The sequence below is a fragment of the Nyctibius grandis genome, chromosome 2 (assembly GCF_013368605.1).
Source record: "Nyctibius grandis isolate bNycGra1 chromosome 2, bNycGra1.pri, whole genome shotgun sequence".
Classification (NCBI taxonomy): Eukaryota; Metazoa; Chordata; class Aves; order Nyctibiiformes; family Nyctibiidae; genus Nyctibius; species Nyctibius grandis.
The window spans coordinates 54,739,927-54,757,193 of NC_090659.1; positions in this window are offsets into that span (position 1 = coordinate 54,739,927).

Genomic DNA, 17,267 nt, shown 5'->3' on the forward strand with positions numbered 1-17,267 from the left:
GCTTTCCCAGCCAGGAAACTCGGGCTGGGGGCTGGTACAGGTTTTAGGTTTGGGCAGTGCAGGTGTGAGTGGCTGCACCTGCCTGGCCCCCGCTCCATGCCTGAGCAGTACCTGCAGCCTTTCTCTCCCTCTTTCTTCCCAAAGCACCTCAGGGAGGTCACCCCAGCACAGAGCTGCCTCCCAGCAACAGGGCTGGAACTAGATGATCTTTAAGGTCCCTTCCAACCCAAACCATTCTGTGATTCTATGATAACAGGGATGCTAAAGAAGACACACATTTAATTATTATTTAGCATGTGGTTTGCATGCTGTCTAGTCTTTGCTTGAAAGAGCAGTGTATAGGAAGAGAACTGACAAGTCACTTTTTTTTGAAGTCCTTGAAGAGCTATAAACCCGACCACTGAAAAGTAAACCAAATCTCTGATGAAAGGAAGAGCTGTGTGTCGTTGCCACAGGTAAGCAGCCAGGCATCTGCTTTAACAAGGAGTGTTTAAAGGCCCCCAGTGAGCAGACCCTTGCTCAAGTTCCTATCAAAAGGAAATTCAGTCTCAGGAGGATTTTTTTTTCCCTGAGAAGTTTTCCAGCCATATGGTGCAAGTCTCAAAAATTCATGTCTGAATCATTTAATTTTTAATAGGTAAAATATCTTCCTTCTGTCTCTCCCTTATTCAGGCTTCCTTAGCGTGACCAGAAGAAAATGATAAAAATATATTTCTTTTAAATAGAGAAAAGGCCTCCCTGTCTTGCTCCCTTGGATATGTGGAAGTTTTTCCTTGAGAAGTCTCCCCAGAAGAGGAAGGCGGCCACGCTTGTCCTGTCCCTCAGGGCAGCTTGAGGAAGCACCGCTCCTCACCACCTCATATGTAGCACAGAGCTGCTGGCAAACTTCCCTGCTGAAGTGGGGGGAAGTCCCTCTGGAATTGCGTTTATGCAATAATATACTTATGTTACAATATGTGTGTCCAGCTCCTCTTACAGAGTTCAGCGTGGTTTTCTTTCTGCTGGCTGTATTGCAACACCTTTGGAAAACACACTTCATCACTTCAGCGCTGCTGTTGTTCTCCAAGGTATCTGCAATCATCTCTTGCAAGCTGAAAATGAAACCGCACTTTGTATCTCTCCTTTTATCTCATGGAAGCCAATAATAAGACCTGGATGGATGTTGTTTAAAAAGTGTTGCCTGTTTGGTTGCTAAAGACTCAGCAAGCAGCTGAGCAAGAAAACCAGCACTGTGGCTGTCCTCCCCCTGCTCCTCTAGCTGGGCTCTGCCATTTTAGTGCTGAAATATCGTCCCAACAGAGGCCTGAAAGCAATGGTGGGAAGATGCTCTGCGTTCAACCTGGTGTACTCAATCTGGGCTACAAAAGTATCTGAATTACGTGCTGCAATTGGGTTGTTACCTGCAGTGATTAGATGTGCACTGGCATATGTAAGCAAGTGGACGCATCCAACCGTGGGAAAGATTTTAAATAGGCAGCTTAGGCAGTCCTCTCGATTTCTCTCAACATGAGGATTTTCTGCTTCACTGGTTTATTTTTGGACATGCAGACTGCAGAAAAAGAAATTTTGTTAACAGAGGCATGCAGTCTCATTTGTGAAAGTAACTTTTCAGAAGTGCGAGAGAACATTGTGCTGTTATACTTAAATCTATACATGTTTTGCTGACTTGGAAGTTGGTACCGCATTTCAAAGACTAACTTGCTAAGCCTGATTGGTGTCCTTTATCTTTTGATGTTTAAGAAGCTTTTCTTTCCAAAGTCTCCTTTTCTTTCAAGCACTTCAATGAAAGTCTTCTCTTGCCCACCTTCAGAACTGTACATAACATCCTTCTATTCTCCCTGATTTATCTTATGCATTCTCTTGACTAGAGGCAGATCATAAATTTGCCCTAATTTCATAGCTGGTGTTTTTCTTTTTCCTTTTCTTTCAGTTCTGCTTCTTTCTGAGACATTTATTTCACCCTAATGAAATAATGTACCTACTGGGGTACGCTCTGAAAGTAAACTGTGGTGGTCTACCACCGCAGTAAGGACATTAAATGCATCAACTGGAAGCAGAATCAACTGATTCCTTGCTGACATTTCATCAAGCATCTGGACCTTTTCCCCTTCAAGTACTGCTACTTACATGTTCAAATGCAAAAAAAAAAAAAAAAAAAAAAAAAGTGTGTTTAAAAATAAAGTGAAGGGTCAAACTCTGACCTTGCCTTCTGTGGGAACTGCACTGATGTGGTGCTTAAGACCGTGTTCTGGTCAGAATTCCACAGTAGAAAGAGTAACACTTATTTTGTTTTGGCTTTTTTGGGGGCAGCGATAGCTACAGGGTAAAAGACCCACTTATGTCTTGTTTGGAGGCTTTAAAATAAACCATAGTCTTCAGTGACAGTTCTGGGACTTGTATATCACTTCATTTTTGTATTTCTCTTCTTCTAGCTTTTTGTCACCAAAGGTGTTTGCAGGAAAAGAGGATTATTATTATTAATTTTAAAGAGGTCATCTGCTCCTGTTTCATCTCTCTCTCTCCTGGAATCATTATTTTCTGTTTGTGACATCAAAATTGTTGCTGTGGAAGTGTTTATGATCTCAAAAATAGAAGAACATGACATCATGCAGGAAAATAACAGCAGAAGCTGAGGAACTTTTAAAGGTGCACTGGTTTTTATTTTTATTTTCTTAAACACTGATTTGAACTGTGTTTCCCTGAATTAATTAATTTGGCAGGCAATAGGCCTCCTACCTACCATGGCCCTTGCTGGCATATATGACTTCCCAGAGCTTTCATGTTTCAATATGAGATGATCAGAAATGGCTTAAGACTTAAACTTCCAAATCAGGGTTAATCATGAAAATGCAACTAGATCCTCAGTCACAGATTATCTGGCAAAATGCTCCATTGATTGTGACTCCTGCCAAGCTAGGATAAAGATTAATTAATTCCATGCTCCTGATGGTGCTTTTTTAGGACCCAGGGCACATCATGTCTTCCCTTGATGCTCAGTTTAGCTGTGGGAAACAGGGAAGGTTTGGACAAGGTGCCATGCTTTGTGTTTCTCTTTTTGGAGGTCAGAGACTGGCTACAGCAGGAGGGGAGAAGGTGGATAGGAGGCCAAGCTTCTCTGTGTAGGACCAAGCAACCTCATGAGTGGCTGGGTCATCTCTCTGGTCCTCAGACTCAGAACTGAGATGATCACCAGTTTAGAAATAAGAATCAAATCAAGAACCAATGGGGATTTTGCCTCCCGAGGTAACACAGGGTGCAGTCCACCCTGAAAGATCATCTGGGCTTTTTACCCTGACAGACTTCTTACTCTAGCATAGTCCTAGGACATTAGGACCCTTTTTGGTACCTTTCTGTGGTCCTTTGAGGTGACTGTTGTGTGCTTCATTTCTGCACCAAAGTTCTTAAGTTTGTCACGGTTTAATGAAGTGTTTTGTGGCAAAGCAAAGAAGGGGCGTGGATCCTTCCATTATATGGTTGCCTGGGATTGCCAAAGACTGGATTTAATAACTCAACAGGCTTCTTCCATTCTTGCATTACTGATACTAGTTGTTCAGGCTGAGCCTGTAGAATAGTCTGGACTATTGCCCTGACAACGCTTTACTTGCATTCAGGCTTGGGTTGGGAGTAGGACTCTTGTAATGGGCTCTGAAAGCCGGTAGTTACCCTGAGGAAGGAGCCGAGGGGAGCAGCCTACTGCCTGAAGTCTGCAGCCTTCAGTTATTTGAAGCATTTGACTTTGAATCCCGTACTCTTCTTCTGAATTTCCTTTTTAGAGAAAGGCTTTCTCATTCTCCATGTAGCAATGGCATCCCTTTGCGTATTACAGCCCTAAACTTGCCTGAGGCCTTTGGATGCTTTAATCATGAAACAATAGTTCAAGAACCAACAGGAAAGACTTTGGGCAGCCACCACAATCCTGCAGACCAAGTCCCCTCCTTGTTCAGTGTACTGATTAGCTGCAGAATTTGGCTGAACTTGTTGTGGGACAACTCCTTTGCACCTGTTTTAATTCTGGGGCTTTGGAGGCCTCTGCACAGTTCTTCTTTCTTATCTCCACCACCTCACGCCTGCTCATCTATTTGTCATGTCTGTTTCATTGGATGGGATCGCACAGTCTCTCAGACAGTGGATGTGTAGAAGATGTGTGAGTAGCATCCTCACCCCACAGACATTTAACGAATCTGCATGTCTGCATTACTGTCCTGGCCAGGAGGCATTACCCTGGCATGGGAACTGGAGAGCAAACGATCAGGGTACACGCAGAGGTACCCAAGTGGCTCTTCAAGGCTTCATATGACCAAAGGGTCTGAATGCAGCATTAATCATGATAGACCAGGTGTACCTGTCACACTGCACCCCCAGCGCCTGTGAGCATCCTGGTGGCTTTTCTGAAACCAAGAGCACAGGGGAATGTGGTGCAGGCTTCTCAAGGTAGCTCCATGGAGGGTCTAGGGGAGACAGAAAGATCCACACTGGTCCCATGGTGATCAGCCCTGCTTGGCTTCTGGAATGAGTTATAAGCAAGGAAGCCGCCCCTGCCTACCAAACAAGAGAAGAAAATATGAGGCAAAATGTTGCCACAGCAATTTTAGAGACTTGCCTTATAGAAATCTTGATAGAAAAAGCAGCAACTAAATACAGCAGGATAATGGGAAAAGAAGATTTAGAAAATAACAATTGTTATGTGGAGATAAGGAGATGCTGGTAGATGTGATTTAACAACAGGAACTTTATCCTCATTTTTTGTTTAATAGAAAAGCTGATTACATTGTCTTTCATATGAAAATTAAAGCAAACAACTGTAAAGGAGGGAATGGTAAATTGTTAGCTCCCTATTTAAAAACACAGAAGCTGCAAAGAGTTATTCCAAAGGCATTTTCTTTGTCTTGCTCACTAACGCGTAACTCAAGTGGAATAGCTAATGAATTTGAGACATTCTGAAACGTGCAACTGCATTTCCCAGCATCTTCTGTAATTGATCACTCCACAGGGAGACGATTAATTTATCAAAATTAGAAAATCTTGATAGGGCTGTTTCACAGTTCTTCTAGCATTAGAGAGGAAACAAAACAATGAATTAAACAAAAAGGAGAATTTCTCCGAAAGGATGGATCCCCAGCCAAATAAGATTGAGCCTATCATGGTAATGGTTTTATTCTGTCCTTGGTGAGGAAGTTGGTGAGCTCAGAAGGTAAGCACCGTACATAGACACTAGCACCCTGAAACTCTATAAGCTCTCAATCTAGCGCATTGCTAAATTACCGGTGCCAGGTGTCAGCACTTCCTCCTAAGCCGTTCAGCAGCACTTTGAAGCACCGGCTTAATTTTAAACTTGTTGGCTCACTGATTAACTGCTGAGGTGCAGTTTCACTGAACATGTGTCTGCAGGTGTTGGACATCTGACCACCTGCCCCCTCTGCAGGTTGGTGTCACCCTCAGGAGGTGCTGGTGGTCCTGGCTCCCACAGCAGTCTCTGCTGGGAGACATGACTTTTCTTCTTGGCCCTGGCAGAGTGGAAGACATCAGGTCTGAGGCCATTGCGGATGGCTGTGGGGCTCTGCCATTTTACAGGCTTCATCAGCCATTAGGTGCATGTTCACTTACAAAACCTAATGTCTTCATAGATGCTTACCTGGAGCTCAGCACGATGGGACCCCAAGTTTGGGGCTTTTGAGTGCTACTACAATGCAAACATTAGATAACAATTCATAAAAGTAAGAATGGGAAAATAAACTAAACAAAAGCTTAGTTCAAACTCTATTGAAATCAGTGAAGCCTTTCTTTTGAGCCCATTAGGTCTTTGATTTGGCTCTTGGGAAAAATTATTCTTTCCCATGAAAGAAACACTAAAAGTATGTATGTTTGTTGTTCCTGTGTTCAACTATGGGACTCCTCCACGTTTTCTCTGCATAATGAAGAATTATAGGCTTCCTAATCAGTTAACAGCAAGGAGTAAAGAACAGATCCTACACACTAGGTGTTATCAGAGAGATAATGAAAGCCAGATGACATTTCAGGAAGAGCTTTGAAATCCTTTCTCCTTAGATAAGCTATCATCTGCTCTGTAAGCAAAATTGCTGTGTCTATGTTTTTTTTCCCTTGGTTTTCATTAACACAACCATTTGCATAAAACCCAAGACTCTTGTTTCTGAAAAGTTCATATTCTCCTGCTGCTTGTTCCCCCCTCACGAAGTTTTCATTCTCTGCTAGCAACCTGATAAATCACTTCCACTAAACTCAATTATGGTATCACCAACATGGCTTTATCACTTTGGTTGATAAGGAATAAGCAGCAAGTACAGCCACAAAACCTGCAGGAATACAGATTATGTTTCCATGTCATTTGCTCCTTTAACAGCTTGTATGGCATGTTTGCAAAAAAAAAGGAACAAAAAGAAGACATGATAGAAAGAGATTATATTCTTTGTGTACTTCAGATGCTTACAGCTGAGGTAATGCATAGATTATGAGCCTCAAGTAGGGCCTTCTGAGACCAATGGAAGGACTTTCATCAGCTTCGGTGAGTTTCAATAGGGCTACTCATTTAGAGTGAAGCAGAGTGACACTATGTAATCAACACTGACAAAAACTGGGGGCGGGGGGGAAGGAGAAAAGCAAGTGAGAAGAGAAGAAAGGCTGCAGGCACTTTTGCTGACTTGGATATGAAGGTTCACAGCAGACTCCGTTGAAGCTGAAACAGATCCGTATCTAAATGGAAATAAGGAAACCACTACATCTGAATGAGATTTTGCTGATCCTGTCTAATTGACCTGGTAAATGTTCAGGTACTTTAGTCATTAAACTTTAACTTTAGAAGCTAAATTGCTTCTAAATAAACTGCTGGGATTTACTTTTGGTGTAGAGATCAACAGTCTTCTTGTTTTCTACAGCAGAAGAGCCTGGAGCATCGTTATGACAGCCAGCATTATAGTCTAAGCCACCACCAGAAACAGATTTGAAGAGGAAGAGACCTATATTTAACTATAGTCAAGAAGATCTGTGGAAGAAACCCCAAACATATTCAAGAATTTTAACCAGCAAAATTTCATCTAATATTTAAATCATTAAGTGTTACAATCAACTTGTACTGTAAAATAAAATGCACTGTGGGAAAGTTAGTGGATGAAACTACGGTGATAATGACAGGTTACTGAAAAAGGATAATGTCTGGTTAATAATCACCATCCGAAACATGTTTAAATATTTCTAAAATAGAGGCAAATTGCAGCTTGGAAAATATGAGTACCGGTAAGACAGGAGAGTGTCTCAGGAAGGCTGTGAGAGTAGTTATGAATAACCTCCTCGACATGACTTCCCAGGGCAATGCTGCACAAGAAGAGGAGCATCAAACAGAAGCAGGCACGTTGCTGTGCCTCTATGCAGCATGGGTGAGTCCACTTCTGGAGTGAGATGTCCAGTTATGGGGTCCATGCTGTAAAGAGGATGAGGAAATACTGGGGAGAGTCCACAGGAGGACAGTCAGGGTGACCCTCAGCCTGGAGACCAAGCTTTCCCCAGGTTTGTCTTCAGGTAGACAGGCTGGCTTTCTTACTGAGGAGGAAGCTGAGCGGTGACTTATGTTCTTACACATAGAAAAATCTATCTGATAAGGGAATGGTGGGGTGGTATAAAGTTGCAGACAAGGGTATAACAAGATCCGGCGGGGGTAGAAATTGAAGTCAGACGAATTCAACCTTGACACAAGATGTTACTTCCTACTGCTGAAGTTAATAGGATGTCGGAGTGCCTGAATGGGGTAGGAGGTGGGCTCCATTCATGGCTACACTAGGCACCTCTGTCAGTTTGTGATAACTCAAGCCTTTTACAAAACGCTGCTCTCTTAAAATCAACTGCACATAATCTGTACAAAGTCATGGAGGGGCAAATAGGCAAGAGAGAGCAAGCTACAGGGGATCAGGTGCAGAGGGGAAACAGGGGCAGAGGAGATTCTGGCACACACGTGCATATTATTTGCACTGCTGTGGATGGCTGGACATGTGAAAATGTGATGATTCCTGTTTGTTGTCTCCTTGCTCCATGGAGAGGCTGGGGAGCGCTCTGTGGCTGGGTAGTGCTATAGCATGTGCTGCTAAGGCCATTAGTGCAACAAACCTCCTTCCATCCAGGCTTTGTGCAGCTGCCCAAGGGGCTCTGGGGGGATATTTTTGTCCTGTCCATGTATGACTACTAGATATGTATTTCAGATGAAGGCAGAAAGAAGAAATGTAACTCCAACTGGGCAAAATAAATCCAAACATGACAGATCACAGCACACCAAGGCAATCATTTGGTGCTGGGAGATGGTATCGAGACCCTTTTACATTTTATTTAGCCCATTACCAGATATGGAAATAGACCAGAAGGAACCTTCAGGTAACATCTGCCAGTGTTCACCACGTCGAGCACAGACCACCTGCTAGCATGGTGTCCCCAGGCCCTGGGACACACTGTCTCCTGCTGCCCACCCCTGCCTGGCAGGAACACAGCCTCCTCAGCTGCTGGAGTCCAGGCTTTGCTTGTGTCTCCAAAGAGGAGACGGCTGACGCGATGCAGTGCCCTGGAGCGTGTCAGCGTGGGCCTCCTGGCCTTGGGCTGCCTCAATGCTGAGCAGAAATGAAAAGCTGTTGGTTGAGGAGTGAGCTCCTCTGGCTTCCTGCTGAGCCTGGCTGCAGCCCTTTAATTAGGGGAAGCTAATTACATTTGACAGAGGAAAAGAGGCTGTCAGGTATTATGGGAGAAATTCTTTTTAGTTCAGCAGAAAGCTTTTTAACCTGAGGTGTCCTGTAGGCAGTAGGCGCAGAGAGGAAGCCAGCGTGTCTGCGAGCGGGATGTGTTGTCTTTTCAGCAGCATTTCCTCTTCACTGGGGACGTGTCCTATTTGGACAGTGGCCAAAAGACAGGAGATAAAAGACTGCTGAGGCTGAGGTTTCATATCAGCCAGCAACACTCCACCTTCCTGCTGCCTCGGAGGGGTGGCAGCAGCCAGCAAGGTGGGGGGGCTGGGGCACATTTAGGCTGGTGATGGACCTGAAGAAAGCTTAGGATGTGCAAAACCTCTTGACTTATTTGCTTATCAAAGGATTTAGGCTGAGCTTTCTAGAAGAAGCTGGCATGGGCTGAGCACAGCTCAGCCCCACTGACATCCAGGAGGAACCGGGCTCCTTAGTTCCTGGACCTGTTCCTTTGAAAATCCCAAACTTCCTCTTCCCTCCTGGCCCTGGGGGGCTGGGACGGGCCAGGGGTGCTTGCTTGTGGTTTATTTCATAATGTAGTTAAATAATTGCGATATCACAGAACTTAAACTCGCTAAACTCCAACGACCAGCGTAATGTGGAGTTTGAAGAGCTGGCGATTGCAAATGGTTAACTAACAAGTGTTTACAGCGCCTCATGATAGTTGCTGGCTCTAAGACAAGGGCAGTAAAAAGTGGATTAGATGAAGATAAATGTGAGACACAGGCAGAAACAAGCACTCCAGCAGATGTGTGTGGAAATTAATGGGGTGGTGATAATAACAAATTCTGATTCGCCACACAGTAAATGTGTCTCTTGATAATCAGTTTCCAGTAGGATACCAACCGGGCATGCAGGAGACAGAAACCTAAATGGGGTGACATCTCTGCATTGCCAATGCATTGAATAGACACTGAATAGCTCAAAAAAGAAAGATAGCTGGAAAGGTTGAGTTTGCTTTATCCCCTGCAGCATCCCCTCCTCAACATTTTATTTTCTGGATCTGTGACCCAGTCTCTTGACAAATAAATCTGCAGGGAAAGATATCTCCCAACTCGAGCATAAGGCTGGTGGTCAGAAGATCTTGGTCACATTCCAACTGCTGCTACAGATATCCTGTCTGACATGGAGCAGTGGGTCACTACCGACCCCACATGTCTGCTCGTCTGGCGAGCTGGGATGTGAAGGCTCCCACACAGCACAATGCTTCGCCAGATGTGTTGTTGAACTTCATGTGTTTATGTTTGTGAAGAGAACATAGGATGAAAGGCACTACAGAAATGCAAGATATGATTTGTTATGATTTAAAAGCTATTCTGTTTCAGCAGTGCTACTTTAAAATGTTTGCACCCTGCGGGCACTTCCAGACAAGGACTCCAGACCAGCTTTTCTTTTCTGGTCGCATTTTTTTTTTAAAGAAGCACAGTGGTTTCCAAGCCTTTTGAAAAATGGGTCATTGAGCTTGCCCGCTGCAGCCTGTGTGACCACAGGGACCAGACTGTGGCTCTGCAGACATGGAGGCATGAAAAGCAGTTCCTGCGCTCACCTCTCTCCCCCGTACCTAAGGACACACTTCCTCCCCTGGCTTCTATAGGTACATCAGTGATAAAAGGAAGACTAGGGAAAATGTGGGCCCTCTCCAGAAGGAAACGGGAGACCTGATTACCCAGGATATGGAGAAGGCTGAGATACTCAACGACTTTTTTGCCTCAGTCTTCACTGGCAAGTGCTCTAGCCACGCCGCCCAAGTCACAGAAGGTAAAGGCAGGGATTGGGAGAATGAAGAACTGCCCACTGTAGGAGAAGATCAGGTCTGAGATCGTCTAAGGAACCTGAAGGTGCACAAGTCCATGGGACCTGATGCATTGCATCCATGGGTCCTGAGGGAACTGTCAGATGAAGTTGCTAAGCTGCTATCCATCATTTTTGAGAAGTCTGGTGAAGGCCCCACTGACTGGAAAAGGGGAAACATAACCCCCAAGAGAAAAAAAAAGAAGACCCGGGGAGCTACAGGCCAGTCAGTCTCACCTCTGTGCCTGGCAAGATCATGGAGCAGATCCTCCTGGAAACTATGCTAAGGCACATGGAAAATAAGGAGGTGATTCATGACAGCCAACATGGCTTCACTAAGGGCAAATCGTGCCTGACAAATTTGGTGGCCTTCTACGTCGGGGTTACAGCAGTGGTGGATAAGGGAAGCACAACTGATGTCATCTACCTGGACTTTTGGAAAGCATTTGATACTGTCCCGCACGACATCCTTGTCTCTAAATTGGAGAGACATGGACTTGATGGATGGACCACTCAGTGGATAAGGAATTGGCTAGATGGTCACACTCAAAGAGTTGCGGCCAATGGCTCGATGTCCACTGATGAGTGGTGTTCCTCAGTGGTCAGTATGGGGACCGGTCCTGTTTAACGTCTTTGTCGGTGACATGGACAGTGGGATTGAGTGTGCCCTCAGCAAGTTTGCCAACAACACCAAGCTGTGTGGTGTGGTCGACACACTGGAGGGAAGGGATGCCATCCAGAAGGACCTTGACAGGCTTGAGAGCTGGGCCCATGCAAACTGCATGAAGTTCAACAAGGCCAAGTGCAAGGTCCTGCATGTGGGTCAGGGCAATCCCAAGCACAAATACAGGCTGGGCAGAGAATGGATTGAGAGCAGCCCTGAGGAGAAGGACTTGGGGGTGATGGTTGACGAGAAGCTCAACATGAGCCGGCAATGTGCGCTTGCAGCCCAGAAGGCCAACTGTATCCTGGGCTGCATCAAAACCAGCGTGGCCAGCAGGTCGAGGGAGATGATTCTCCTCCTCTACTCTGCTCTTGTGAGACCCCACCTGGAGTACTGCATCCAGCTCTGGGGCCCCCAACATAAGAAGGACATGGAGCTGTTGGAACGAATCCAGAGGAGGGTCGTGAAGATGATCAGAGGGCTGGAGCACCTCTCCTATGAAGACAGGCTGAGAGAGTTGGGACTGTTCAGCCTGGAGAAGAGAAGGCTCTGGGAAGACCTTCTAACAGCCTTCCAGTGCCTGAAGGGGTCTACAGGAAAGCGGGAGAGGGACTTTTTACAAGGACGAGGGAGAATGGTTTTAAACTGAAAGAGGATACATTTAGATGAGATATTAGGAAGAAATTCTTTTCTGTGAGGGTAGTGAGACACTGGCACAAGTTTCCCAGAGAAGCTGTAGATGTCCCCTCCTGGCAGTGTTCAAGGCCCGGCTGGATGGGGCTCTGAGCAATGTGGTCTAGTGGAAGGTGTCCCTGCCAATGGCAGGGGGGGTTGGAACGAGATGATCTTTAAGGTCCCTTCCAACCCAAACCATTCTATGATTCATCCCACACATCCATCCTTGTGGATGCATACTATGAAGGCAGTGCAAACCTGGCCAGGGCTTCAGCTGTGTCCATTCCCTGCTGCCTGGGAGGAACCAGGAGAGATGGAATGAGTGGCAGGGGCAGTCAAAGGGAGGGGGCTGTTTTGCAGTTCCAACGCTAGAAGCATAAGCTGCGTTCCTAGCGTGCAGTGTCAGAGTGTAGGTCTGCAATGCAATTTTCTTGGCAGGGAAATCATTCAGAAGAGTCTCATTTTCCATCCTCTACATCACAGTTTGCTGCTGCCTGAATTGTGTGAATAAAACTGGGCAGCAGCTCTGTCCACTGAGGCCTTGGGAAGCTCCAGCTTAACAATAGCAAATGGAGGATTTTCTTTGCTTTGCGGAAGGGTTGGGGTTTTTTTAGCTGAGGTCACTTTGATGAAGCTTTTCACAGAGCAGTGCTGTAACCATGTTTCCCAGCACAGTGGAGGTTGTGGAGATGAAATTCAGCTTGCAAAGGACCTGACCGGCCAAGCCAGGACTGCCATGGTGCCAGTGTCGCCAATGTGCGTGGAGCTCAGGCTGTAGCAGGGGAGGGCGGGGAGGAGGACAGGAAGCCGTAAGGCTGGCGACACCACCGGGGTAACTGTAAGAAGGACCCACCTCATCACTGGTACTCGCTATTTCTGCCCAGGTGCCTGGAGTGAGCTTGGGTGAGGGCGAGAATAAATCCTGTGGGACCTCTCTGTGCACCTGCTAAAATCTAGCGTAGCAGCCAAAGCCCCTGATAGCAACAAGTAGGGACCTGCCAGCTCCAGACTACTGACTGTTTAGCCCAACCGAATGCATCTAATTTCTCAGCCACCGCTTCTTGTGCACATGACCTGTTAAAAGGATTAAATTAAAAGAATTCCCAGAGCTAATCTAGTGATGATATGATGAGAGACAGGAGCCCAAGTGTATCCCAGAGGTGGCTGATCAGGTTTCCTAGGATGTATTATTTGTGGGGCCATCTGCTTTAGACAAGTATTGAAGTCTGAAGGGGAGGAGGGTTTTGATGGAATTCATTCATTTAACTGGGACAGGGGGTGTTGCAGGTTTTTCTTCTCCCCCCCCAAAAAATGCTGCTGTAGTTATTTATGGATTAAAGCTGGCAGCAGAGTACCTGTGTGCTGATGCCTTCCACAAAATGCTGCTCAGCTGTGAGAGCTCGCCTGTATCCTCACAGAAGGGGCCATTCATAGCGTGGTCCATTAGTGTAAGGGAAAGGTATAAATGCGTTCCAGTCTGAGTTATTGGTACTGTGAGATACAGCCTTATAAACAGAGCCGCGGCTGGAATGTGAGGATGCAGGGGCAGCAGCCAAAAGACGCTGAGTCTGCAGGAGAACAGGAAGAATTTCCCCAAAATAGCTGGTTTAGTTACTGTATAGCTCAGTAACTGCAGGATTTGTTTACTGCTATTATAGGCAACATGAAGCAAAATCGCAAATGTAAAAAAAGAAACTGTCTCTCTTTCTGATCTGGGCTGACGTGCTATTTAAATAATATGGGTCAAGAAATCTGAAATAAAATATCTTAACGAACAGGATTTGTGTTCTTTCCCTTGTTGCCCTTCTCCCCTGGTGCTACAAGCAGCCGCCTTCTGCTGACATTTCCCCATCACAGTTGCATCAGCAGATTTCTAAATATCTAAGCTTACCCGGGCTAATGTCTAAGCCTTTCTTAGTGATCAGGAATTAAATTCCTCTCAAAGCTTTAGTTGGGAAGGTTCTTCTAAACCTTTATGTAGAAATTTGCTGGAAGCTACCTGTCAGTTTGCTGCCCATTTTCCAGTAATTCAGACTAATGACTCGTCAAACCCTCTCCCCCCCTTTTTTTTTTCTCCCCTTTGCATCTGTCTAGAAGTAGCTTTCTGCTCCAGTTACCAGTTTAATAACACAAGGCTATCTACCGAGGCAAAATTCTCACCCAGTCTAACTTGATTTGTCTCATGACTGTTTTCATAATCCTTATTTTGTTAGTTATTAAAAAAAAAATAATCTGGGCAACTGCTTGCAGATTTGCACCTCTGAATTGGGGTATTGCTTAAGAGCTGTTCTCCTGGACACTGGACCTATGCAGGAAAGTCCCTGTGCAGGGAATTAGGTTTCTGTCTGATATGTGACTTGTGATAATGATCCACGTGCCAAATGTTCAGGCAGGGAAATGCAGCCCATGGAAGGAGCCTGGATCATGCCATACACCCAGATTGTTCTCACTCACAAGCTTCGCTGCAGTATCTTTCTGATGTAGCTGCCCCCCACAAGCCATCCCACCACCACCCCCCTGGCCATGACACACCAAGACACAATCGGGCTCTTCTGGCTGGGGGACAGTGCCGTGGGACGTGGTGGCCAGGAGAAGGAAGTAGAGAAGCTCCCACACGAGTGGCCTTCAGGCACATCAGCATAACCAGTTACCCTAGGCGAAGGGCTGGGTGCCCTCAGCATCCCCTGCTCTGTGGCACCTGGGCAATAAGGGTCAGGGCACTACGAGGGTGGGAGTGTCGATCTGCTGGAGGGTAGGAAGGCCCTACAGAGGGATCTGGACAGGTTAGATGGGCCGAGACCAACGGCATGAGGTTCAACAAGAACAAGTGCCGGGTCTTACACTTCGGCCACAACAACCCCATGCAGCTCTACAGGCTGGGGGAAGAGTGGTTAGAAAGCGGCCCGGTGGAAAGAGACTTGGGGGTGCTGATTGACAGCCGGCTAAACATGAGCCAGCAGTGTGCCCAGGTGGCCAAGAAGGCCAATGGCATCCTGGCCTCTATTAGGAATAGTATAGCCAGCCGGTCTAGGGAAGTGATCGTCCCCCTGTACTCGGCACTGGTGAGGCCGCACCTTGAATACTGTGTCCAGTTCTGGGCCCCGCACTTCAAGAAAGATGTTGAGGTGTTGGAGCGAGTCCAGAGGAGGGCAACCAAGCTGGTGAAGTGTCTGGAGGGTATGACCTATGAGGAACGGCTGAGGGAGCTGGGGTTGTTTAGTCTGGAGAAGAGGAGGCTCAGAGGTGACCTTATTGCAGTCTACAACTACCCGAAAAGAGGTTGTAGTGGAGTGGGAGCTGGCCCCTTCTTCCAGGCAACTAGCGATAGGACAAGAGGACACAGCCTCAAGCTTCACCAGGGGAGGTTCAGGTTAGACATTAGGAAGCATTTCTTCTCAGAAAGGGTCATTAGACATTGGAATGGGCTGCCCAGGGAGGTGGTGGAGTCACCATCTCTGGATGTGTTTAAGAAAAGACTGGACATGGCACTTAGTGCCATGGTCTAGTTGACATGGTGGTGTCAGGGCAATGGTTGGACTCGATGGTCCCAGAGGTCTCTTCTAACCTGATCGATTCTGTGATTCTGAGTTGGGTGCACATAGTACAGGATAGTCGCATGAAGCCCCAGCTGTGGGGCCATGTGGGAGCTTCTCCGTGCATGCTGCTGTAAGGCACCATGCGAGTAACCCCATGGCACATGCTGCAGTCTCTAAAGACCCAGCAAGGTGTGTGCAGTGCAGACCAGACACAAACCTGCATGAAGATTAGTACCTGGGGACATGCACTATCTTCTTGTTGCAATAGTCTGAGTTAGCAAGATGATAAAAAGCAATCAAGCCACTGGAGTCCCTTTTTGTTCCCCTTGCTGTAAGACTGATACCAGTGGCAGATGTGCCTCTCCTTCTCCCTGCCCAAAAGCCTCCCAAGGACTGGATTTCTCTCCTGAAACTGCTCTGGTTGGCAGTTCTTCACCTACTGCAGGGAAACGCCTCGCACAAGGGACAAGACTTTTAGGCAGGACAGAGGGCCGGGGATTTTAAATCCCTTGCAGGACAAAATACTGGAGGGGCTGGCATCAAGTGGCTTTTGAACAGGTGTCTCTGCAGAGGCTTCTTCATTTTCCAGCAAAAGAGGCAGAAGAGTATTGAGAGCTTCTTAAGGAATACCTACTAGCAAGTGGCATTGTGCCTCCATGTGTGTTTGTACAGACATTATCACAAAGCGTTTGGCTGTTGCCACTCCACAATTAAATCAGGATGAAATCCAGTCTGCCTGATTTCACTGTTGTTAGCAGCTGACGTGGCTACACCGCCACGTTGGGTGGCAATGCTTCCTAAGTCACCTCTGTTGCTTGGGATAACGTTCTGCCAGGTGGCTGGAACAATCCCACCCCTCACTGCTGTTCAAAGGAGAGCCCCGTCACTCAAGTTCAGCTGTCATTTCCATCTCCTCCCTGGTCTCGTGTCATATGCTTGCTGGGTGCATCACTGTGCTCGGCTCACGAAGCCAGCTAGGAGAGCAGACCACCTCCATTGCTGCTGGGTTAGTCTTCTGCTGGCTTAGTGAGCTAAACCGTCTGGGTGAATGTACACGCCATCAGAGTCAAGGTGGCTCCAGTGAGAGTGGCTCCAGGAAGGGATGAGGGGAGAAGAGAGGGTGTTCATCGTGGTGAGCCATCAGGGTGGTTTAGTCTCATCTAACTTGGTCCTCATCCCTGCCTGGTGCCCTCCTGTCCGTTGTGCTGCAGGTCATTCAGTCAGTGACAGGGTGGATCTGGAGATCAGCTGAAGTGATGGGGAGGTTGTTTTTCTTTTTTCCCTTGGGGTACTTGCAGACAAAGCCACTTTCCCGATCTGGATCACTGCATGGCTCTACAAAGAGCTGGGAGGGGGGGGCAGACACAACAGTGTGGGAAAAGGCAGGGATTGCTTAACCCATCTCTGCTGTTAAAAAAATGTTTGCTGCATTGCAGCCTCAGTGAACAGATTTGAACCTAAATTTTAATTTTCTAAGAGGGCAGATCTCTTCAAGAAAGCGCTGATATTTCCTGTGGAGTCAGTGAAGGACAAAAAAAAAGCTTTTGGAGGCTTCCAGGTCCTGTTCCTTTAGGTTTAGATGCCTGCACTAGGTGGATTGGGTTTTGCACAGTAAACAGCAGGCTGCAGTAGGGATATTTTTGAGGTGTGCACAATCATGTTACTTCCAAGTGACAGCAGTAAATACAGCCCTGCTTCTCAGTACTCCTACATGAATGTGGATGTGTGGCTGCTTCCCTTCAGGCGAGCCCCGTGTGGAGTGTCTGAGCGCTTATGGACTGCATACAGCTGTTTCGCCACTGTATGTCCAGATATGTGCCATGGCCACAAATATTCAGCTACATGTGGCCAGACATCCTGAGGTATGAT